This window comes from Phaseolus vulgaris, chromosome 9 (genome assembly GCF_051622355.1).
Source record: "Phaseolus vulgaris cultivar YP4 chromosome 9, ASM5162235v1, whole genome shotgun sequence".
In the NCBI taxonomy this organism is placed as follows: Eukaryota; Viridiplantae; Streptophyta; class Magnoliopsida; order Fabales; family Fabaceae; genus Phaseolus; species Phaseolus vulgaris.
The window spans coordinates 585001-595000 of record NC_143506.1 but is presented as its reverse complement, the minus strand read 5'-3'; positions in this window follow the sequence as shown (position 1 = coordinate 595000).

Below are 10000 nucleotides of genomic sequence, written 5' to 3'. Positions count from 1 at the left end.
AAAACGAAAATCATGGTTTTGGAAAAGTGGCTGGACTCAATCCTCACAAATGCCTCCAAAGTGATGTGGGAGAAGTTTGGGATCAAAAGGAATTGATCTTGACATGGTTGGTGCATAGCCAAGTTCATGATTTTGGATTTTTGGCTTGATTTTGTGGCTTGGTGGTGATTTTGGTGAAAAACGAAAATCATGGTTTTGGAAAAGTGGCTGGACTCAATCCTCACAAATGCCTTCAAAGTGATGTGGGAGAAGTTTGGGATCAAAAGGAATTGATCTTGACATGGTTGGTGCATAGCCAAGTTCATGATTTTGGTGTTTTGGCTTGATTTTGTGGCTTGGTGGTGATTTTGGTGAAAAACGAAAATCATGGTTTTGGAAAAGTGGCTGGACTCAATCCTCACAAATGCATTCAAAGTGATGTGGGAGAAGTTTGGGATCAAAAGGAATTGATCTTGACATGGTTGGTGCATAGCCAAGTTCATGATTTTGGTGTTTTGGCTTGATTTTGTGGCTTGGTGGTGATTTTGGTGAAAAACGAAAATCATGGTTTTGGAAAAGTGGCTGGACTCAATCCTCACAAATGCCTTCAAAGTGATGTGGGAGAAGTTTGGGATCAAAAGGAATTGATCTTGGCATGGTTGGTGCATAGCCAAGTTCCATGATTTTGGATTTTTGGCTTGATTTTGTGACTTGATGGTGATTTTGGTGAAAAACGAAAATCATGGTTTTGGAAAAGTGGCTGGACTCAATCCTCACAAATGCATTCAAAGTGATGTGGGAGAAGTTTGGGATCAAAAGGAATTGATTTTGACATGGTTGGTGCATAGCCAAGTTCCATGATTTTGGATTTTTGGCTTGATTTTGTGACTTGATGGTGATTTTGGTGAAAAACGAAAATCATGGTTTTGGAAAAGTGGCTGGACTCAATCCTCACAAATGCCTTCAAAGTGATGTGGGAGAAGTTTGGGATCAAAAGGAATTGATTTTGACATGGTTGGTGCATAGCCAAGTTCCATGATTTTGGATTTTTGGCTTGATTTTGTGACTTGGTGGTGATTTTGGTGAAAAACGAAAATCATGGTTTTGGAAAAGTGGCTGGACTCAATTCTCACAAATGCCTTCAAAGTGATGTGGGAGAAGTTTGGGATCAAAAGGAATTGATCTTGGCATGGTTGGTGCATAGCCAAGTTCATGATTTTGTGACTTGGTGGTGATTTTGGTGAAAAACGAAAATGTTGGTTTTGGAAAAGTGGCTGGACTCAATCCTCACAAATGCCTTCAAAGTGATGTGGGAGAAGTTTGGGATCAAAAGGAATTGATCTTGACATGGTTGGTGCATAGCCAAGTTCATGATTTTGGTGTTTTGGCTTGATTTTGTGGCTTGGTGGTGATTTTGGTGAAAAACGAAAATCATTGTTTTGGAAAAGTGGCTGGACTCAATCCTCACAAATGCCTTCAAAGTGATGTGGGAGAAGTTTGGGATCAAAAGGAATTGATCTTGGCATGGTTGGTGCATAGCCAAGTTCCATGATTTTGGATTTTTGGCTTGATTTTGTGACTTGGTGGTGATTTTGGTGAAAAACGAAAATCATGGTTTTGGAAAAGTGGCTGGACTCAATCCTCACAAATGCCTTCAAAGTGATGTGGGAGAAGTTTGGGATCAAAAGGAATTGATTTTGACATGGTTGGTGCATAGCCAAGTTCCATGATTTTGGATTTTTGGCTTGATTTTGTGACTTGGTGGTGATTTTGGTGAAAAACGAAAATCATGGTTTTGGAAAAGTGGCTGGACTCAATTCTCACAAATGCCTTCAAAGTGATGTGGGAGAAGTTTGGGATCAAAAGGAATTGATCTTGGCATGGTTGGTGCATAGCCAAGTTCATGATTTTGTGACTTGGTGGTGATTTTGGTGAAAAACGAAAATGTTGGTTTTGGAAAAGTGGCTGGACTCAATCCTCACAAATGCCTTCAAAGTGATGTGGGAGAAGTTTGGGATCAAAAGGAATTGATCTTGACATGGTTGGTGCATAGCCAAGTTCATGATTTTGGTGTTTTGGCTTGATTTTGTGGCTTGGTGGTGATTTTGGTGAAAAACGAAAATCATTGTTTTGGAAAAGTGGCTGGACTCAATCCTCACAAATGCCTTCAAAGTGATGTGGGAGAAGTTTGGGATCAAAAGGAATTGATCTTGGCATGGTTGGTGCATAGCCAAGTTCCATGATTTTGGATTTTTGGCTTGATTTTGTGACTTGGTGGTGATTTTGGTGAAAAACGAAAATCATGGTTTTGGAAAAGTGGCTGGACTCAATCCTCACAAATGCCTTCAAAGTGATGTGGGAGAAGTTTGGGATCAAAAGGAATTGATTTTGACATGGTTGGTGCATAGCCAAGTTCCATGATTTTGGATTTTTGGCTTGATTTTGTGACTTGGTGGTGATTTTGGTGAAAAACGAAAATCATGGTTTTGGAAAAGTGGCTGGACTCAATTCTCACAAATGCCTTCAAAGTGATGTGGGAGAAGTTTGGGATCAAAAGGAATTGATCTTGGCATGGTTGGTGCATAGCCAAGTTCATGATTTTGTGACTTGGTGGTGATTTTGGTGAAAAACGAAAATGTTGGTTTTGGAAAACTGGCTGGACTCAATCCTCACAAATGCCTTCAAAGTGATGTGGGAGAAGTTTGGGATCAAAAGGAATTGATCTTGACATGGTTGGTGCATAGCCAAGTTCATGATTTTGGTGTTTTGGCTTGATTTTGTGGCTTGGTGGTGATTTTGGTGAAAAACGAAAATCATTGTTTTGGAAAAGTGGCTGGACTCAATCCTCACAAATGCCTTCAAAGTGATGTGGGAGAAGTTTGGGATCAAAAGGAATTGATCTTGGCATGGTTGGTGCATAGCCAAGTTCCATGATTTTGGATTTTTGGCTTGATTTTGTGACTTGGTGGTGATTTTGGTGAAAAACGAAAATCATGGTTTTGGAAAAGTGGCTGGACTCAATCCTCACAAATGCCTTCAAAGTGATGTGGGAGAAGTTTGGGATCAAAAGGAATTGATTTTGACATGGTTGGTGCATAGCCAAGTTCCATGATTTTGGATTTTTGGCTTGATTTTGTGACTTGGTGGTGATTTTGGTGAAAAACGAAAATCATGGTTTTGGAAAAGTGGCTGGACTCAATTCTCACAAATGCCTTCAAAGTGATGTGGGAGAAGTTTGGGATCAAAAGGAATTGATCTTGGCATGGTTGGTGCATAGCCAAGTTCATGATTTTGTGACTTGGTGGTGATTTTGGTGAAAAACGAAAATGTTGGTTTTGGAAAAGTGGCTGGACTCAATCCTCACAAATGCCTTCAAAGTGATGTGGGAGAAGTTTGGGATCAAAAGGAATTGATCTTGACATGGTTGGTGCATAGCCAAGTTCATGATTTTGGTGTTTTGGCTTGATTTTGTGGCTTGGTGGTGATTTTGGTGAAAAACGAAAATCATTGTTTTGGAAAAGTGGCTGGACTCAATCCTCACAAATGCCTTCAAAGTGATGTGGGAGAAGTTTGGGATCAAAAGGAATTGATCTTGGCATGGTTGGTGCATAGCCAAGTTCCATGATTTTGGATTTTTGGCTTGATTTTGTGACTTGGTGGTGATTTTGGTGAAAAACGAAAATCATGGTTTTGGAAAAGTGGCTGGACTCAATCCTCACAAATGCCTTCAAAGTGATGTGGGAGAAGTTTGGGATCAAAAGGAATTGATTTTGACATGGTTGGTGCATAGCCAAGTTCCATGATTTTGGATTTTTGGCTTGATTTTGTGACTTGGTGGTGATTTTGGTGAAAAACGAAAATCATGGTTTTGGAAAAGTGGCTGGACTCAATTCTCACAAATGCCTTCAAAGTGATGTGGGAGAAGTTTGGGATCAAAAGGAATTGATCTTGGCATGGTTGGTGCATAGCCAAGTTCATGATTTTGTGACTTGGTGGTGATTTTGGTGAAAAACGAAAATGTTGGTTTTGGAAAAGTGGCTGGACTCAATCCTCACAAATGCCTTCAAAGTGATGTGGGAGAAGTTTGGGATCAAAAGGAATTGATCTTGACATGGTTGGTGCATAGCCAAGTTCATGATTTTGGTGTTTTGGCTTGATTTTGTGGCTTGGTGGTGATTTTGGTGAAAAACGAAAATCATTGTTTTGGAAAAGTGGCTGGACTCAATCCTCACAAATGCCTTCAAAGTGATGTGGGAGAAGTTTGGGATCAAAAGGAATTGATCTTGGCATGGTTGGTGCATAGCCAAGTTCCATGATTTTGGATTTTTGGCTTGATTTTGTGACTTGGTGGTGATTTTGGTGAAAAACGAAAATCATGGTTTTGGAAAAGTGGCTGGACTCAATCCTCACAAATGCCTTCAAAGTGATGTGGGAGAAGTTTGGGATCAAAAGGAATTGATTTTGACATGGTTGGTGCATAGCCAAGTTCCATGATTTTGGATTTTTGGCTTGATTTTGTGACTTGGTGGTGATTTTGGTGAAAAACGAAAATCATGGTTTTGGAAAAGTGGCTGGACTCAATTCTCACAAATGCCTTCAAAGTGATGTGGGAGAAGTTTGGGATCAAAAGGAATTGATCTTGGCATGGTTGGTGCATAGCCAAGTTCATGATTTTGTGACTTGGTGGTGATTTTGGTGAAAAACGAAAATGTTGGTTTTGGAAAACTGGCTGGACTCAATCCTCACAAATGCCTTCAAAGTGATGTGGGAGAAGTTTGGGATCAAAAGGAATTGATCTTGACATGGTTGGTGCATAGCCAAGTTCATGATTTTGGTGTTTTGGCTTGATTTTGTGGCTTGGTGGTGATTTTGGTGAAAAACGAAAATCATTGTTTTGGAAAAGTGGCTGGACTCAATCCTCACAAATGCCTTCAAAGTGATGTGGGAGAAGTTTGGGATCAAAAGGAATTGATCTTGGCATGGTTGGTGCATAGCCAAGTTCCATGATTTTGGATTTTTGGCTTGATTTTGTGACTTGGTGGTGATTTTGGTGAAAAACGAAAATCATGGTTTTGGAAAAGTGGCTGGACTCAATCCTCACAAATGCCTTCAAAGTGATGTGGGAGAAGTTTGGGATCAAAAGGAATTGATTTTGACATGGTTGGTGCATAGCCAAGTTCCATGATTTTGGATTTTTGGCTTGATTTTGTGACTTGGTGGTGATTTTGGTGAAAAACGAAAATCATGGTTTTGGAAAAGTGGCTGGACTCAATTCTCACAAATGCCTTCAAAGTGATGTGGGAGAAGTTTGGGATCAAAAGGAATTGATCTTGGCATGGTTGGTGCATAGCCAAGTTCATGATTTTGTGACTTGGTGGTGATTTTGGTGAAAAACGAAAATGTTGGTTTTGGAAAAGTGGCTGGACTCAATCCTCACAAATGCCTTCAAAGTGATGTGGGAGAAGTTTGGGATCAAAAGGAATTGATCTTGACATGGTTGGTGCATAGCCAAGTTCATGATTTTGGTGTTTTGGCTTGATTTTGTGGCTTGGTGGTGATTTTGGTGAAAAACGAAAATCATTGTTTTGGAAAAGTGGCTGGACTCAATCCTCACAAATGCCTTCAAAGTGATGTGGGAGAAGTTTGGGATCAAAAGGAATTGATCTTGGCATGGTTGGTGCATAGCCAAGTTCCATGATTTTGGATTTTTGGCTTGATTTTGTGACTTGGTGGTGATTTTGGTGAAAAACGAAAATCATGGTTTTGGAAAAGTGGCTGGACTCAATCCTCACAAATGCCTTCAAAGTGATGTGGGAGAAGTTTGGGATCAAAAGGAATTGATTTTGACATGGTTGGTGCATAGCCAAGTTCCATGATTTTGGATTTTTGGCTTGATTTTGTGACTTGGTGGTGATTTTGGTGAAAAACGAAAATCATGGTTTTGGAAAAGTGGCTGGACTCAATTCTCACAAATGCCTTCAAAGTGATGTGGGAGAAGTTTGGGATCAAAAGGAATTGATCTTGGCATGGTTGGTGCATAGCCAAGTTCATGATTTTGTGACTTGGTGGTGATTTTGGTGAAAAACGAAAATGTTGGTTTTGGAAAAGTGGCTGGACTCAATCCTCACAAATGCCTTCAAAGTGATGTGGGAGAAGTTTGGGATCAAAAGGAATTGATCTTGACATGGTTGGTGCATAGCCAAGTTCATGATTTTGGTGTTTTGGCTTGATTTTGTGGCTTGGTGGTGATTTTGGTGAAAAACGAAAATCATTGTTTTGGAAAAGTGGCTGGACTCAATCCTCACAAATGCCTTCAAAGTGATGTGGGAGAAGTTTGGGATCAAAAGGAATTGATCTTGGCATGGTTGGTGCATAGCCAAGTTCCATGATTTTGGATTTTTGGCTTGATTTTGTGACTTGGTGGTGATTTTGGTGAAAAACGAAAATCATGGTTTTGGAAAAGTGGCTGGACTCAATCCTCACAAATGCCTTCAAAGTGATGTGGGAGAAGTTTGGGATCAAAAGGAATTGATTTTGACATGGTTGGTGCATAGCCAAGTTCCATGATTTTGGATTTTTGGCTTGATTTTGTGACTTGGTGGTGATTTTGGTGAAAAACGAAAATCATGGTTTTGGAAAAGTGGCTGGACTCAATTCTCACAAATGCCTTCAAAGTGATGTGGGAGAAGTTTGGGATCAAAAGGAATTGATCTTGGCATGGTTGGTGCATAGCCAAGTTCATGATTTTGTGACTTGGTGGTGATTTTGGTGAAAAACGAAAATGTTGGTTTTGGAAAAGTGGCTGGACTCAATCCTCACAAATGCCTTCAAAGTGATGTGGGAGAAGTTTGGGATCAAAAGGAATTGATCTTGACATGGTTGGTGCATAGCCAAGTTCATGATTTTGGTGTTTTGGCTTGATTTTGTGGCTTGGTGGTGATTTTGGTGAAAAACGAAAATCATTGTTTTGGAAAAGTGGCTGGACTCAATCCTCACAAATGCCTTCAAAGTGATGTGGGAGAAGTTTGGGATCAAAAGGAATTGATCTTGGCATGGTTGGTGCATAGCCAAGTTCCATGATTTTGGATTTTTGGCTTGATTTTGTGACTTGGTGGTGATTTTGGTGAAAAACGAAAATCATGGTTTTGGAAAAGTGGCTGGACTCAATCCTCACAAATGCCTTCAAAGTGATGTGGGAGAAGTTTGGGATCAAAAGGAATTGATTTTGACATGGTTGGTGCATAGCCAAGTTCCATGATTTTGGATTTTTGGCTTGATTTTGTGACTTGGTGGTGATTTTGGTGAAAAACGAAAATCATGGTTTTGGAAAAGTGGCTGGACTCAATTCTCACAAATGCCTTCAAAGTGATGTGGGAGAAGTTTGGGATCAAAAGGAATTGATCTTGGCATGGTTGGTGCATAGCCAAGTTCATGATTTTGTGACTTGGTGGTGATTTTGGTGAAAAACGAAAATGTTGGTTTTGGAAAAGTGGCTGGACTCAATCCTCACAAATGCCTTCAAAGTGATGTGGGAGAAGTTTGGGATCAAAAGGAATTGATCTTGACATGGTTGGTGCATAGCCAAGTTCATGATTTTGGTGTTTTGGCTTGATTTTGTGGCTTGGTGGTGATTTTGGTGAAAAACGAAAATCATTGTTTTGGAAAAGTGGCTGGACTCAATCCTCACAAATGCCTTCAAAGTGATGTGGGAGAAGTTTGGGATCAAAAGGAATTGATCTTGGCATGGTTGGTGCATAGCCAAGTTCCATGATTTTGGATTTTTGGCTTGATTTTGTGACTTGGTGGTGATTTTGGTGAAAAACGAAAATCATGGTTTTGGAAAAGTGGCTGGACTCAATCCTCACAAATGCCTTCAAAGTGATGTGGGAGAAGTTTGGGATCAAAAGGAATTGATTTTGACATGGTTGGTGCATAGCCAAGTTCCATGATTTTGGATTTTTGGCTTGATTTTGTGACTTGGTGGTGATTTTGGTGAAAAACGAAAATCATGGTTTTGGAAAAGTGGCTGGACTCAATTCTCACAAATGCCTTCAAAGTGATGTGGGAGAAGTTTGGGATCAAAAGGAATTGATCTTGGCATGGTTGGTGCATAGCCAAGTTCATGATTTTGTGACTTGGTGGTGATTTTGGTGAAAAACGAAAATGTTGGTTTTGGAAAAGTGGCTGGACTCAATCCTCACAAATGCCTTCAAAGTGATGTGGGAGAAGTTTGGGATCAAAAGGAATTGATCTTGACATGGTTGGTGCATAGCCAAGTTCATGATTTTGGTGTTTTGGCTTGATTTTGTGGCTTGGTGGTGATTTTGGTGAAAAACGAAAATCATTGTTTTGGAAAAGTGGCTGGACTCAATCCTCACAAATGCCTTCAAAGTGATGTGGGAGAAGTTTGGGATCAAAAGGAATTGATCTTGGCATGGTTGGTGCATAGCCAAGTTCCATGATTTTGGATTTTTGGCTTGATTTTGTGACTTGGTGGTGATTTTGGTGAAAAACGAAAATCATGGTTTTGGAAAAGTGGCTGGACTCAATCCTCACAAATGCCTTCAAAGTGATGTGGGAGAAGTTTGGGATCAAAAGGAATTGATTTTGACATGGTTGGTGCATAGCCAAGTTCCATGATTTTGGATTTTTGGCTTGATTTTGTGACTTGGTGGTGATTTTGGTGAAAAACGAAAATCATGGTTTTGGAAAAGTGGCTGGACTCAATTCTCACAAATGCCTTCAAAGTGATGTGGGAGAAGTTTGGGATCAAAAGGAATTGATCTTGGCATGGTTGGTGCATAGCCAAGTTCATGATTTTGTGACTTGGTGGTGATTTTGGTGAAAAACGAAAATGTTGGTTTTGGAAAAGTGGCTGGACTCAATCCTCACAAATGCCTTCAAAGTGATGTGGGAGAAGTTTGGGATCAAAAGGAATTGATCTTGACATGGTTGGTGCATAGCCAAGTTCATGATTTTGGTGTTTTGGCTTGATTTTGTGGCTTGGTGGTGATTTTGGTGAAAAACGAAAATCATTGTTTTGGAAAAGTGGCTGGACTCAATCCTCACAAATGCCTTCAAAGTGATGTGGGAGAAGTTTGGGATCAAAAGGAATTGATCTTGGCATGGTTGGTGCATAGCCAAGTTCCATGATTTTGGATTTTTGGCTTGATTTTGTGACTTGGTGGTGATTTTGGTGAAAAACGAAAATCATGGTTTTGGAAAAGTGGCTGGACTCAATCCTCACAAATGCCTTCAAAGTGATGTGGGAGAAGTTTGGGATCAAAAGGAATTGATTTTGACATGGTTGGTGCATAGCCAAGTTCCATGATTTTGGATTTTTGGCTTGATTTTGTGACTTGGTGGTGATTTTGGTGAAAAACGAAAATCATGGTTTTGGAAAAGTGGCTGGACTCAATTCTCACAAATGCCTTCAAAGTGATGTGGGAGAAGTTTGGGATCAAAAGGAATTGATCTTGGCATGGTTGGTGCATAGCCAAGTTCATGATTTTGTGACTTGGTGGTGATTTTGGTGAAAAACGAAAATGTTGGTTTTGGAAAAGTGGCTGGACTCAATCCTCACAAATGCCTTCAAAGTGATGTGGGAGAAGTTTGGGATCAAAAGGAATTGATCTTGACATGGTTGGTGCATAGCCAAGTTCATGATTTTGGTGTTTTGGCTTGATTTTGTGGCTTGGTGGTGATTTTGGTGAAAAACGAAAATCATTGTTTTGGAAAAGTGGCTGGACTCAATCCTCACAAATGCCTTCAAAGTGATGTGGGAGAAGTTTGGGATCAAAAGGAATTGATCTTGGCATGGTTGGTGCATAGCCAAGTTCCATGATTTTGGATTTTTGGCTTGATTTTGTGACTTGGTGGTGATTTTGGTGAAAAACGAAAATCATGGTTTTGGAAAAGTGGCTGGACTCAATTCTCACAAATGCCTTCAAAGTGATGTGGGAGAAGTTTGGGATCAAAAGGAATTGATCTTGGCATGGTTGGTGCATAGCCAAGTTCCATG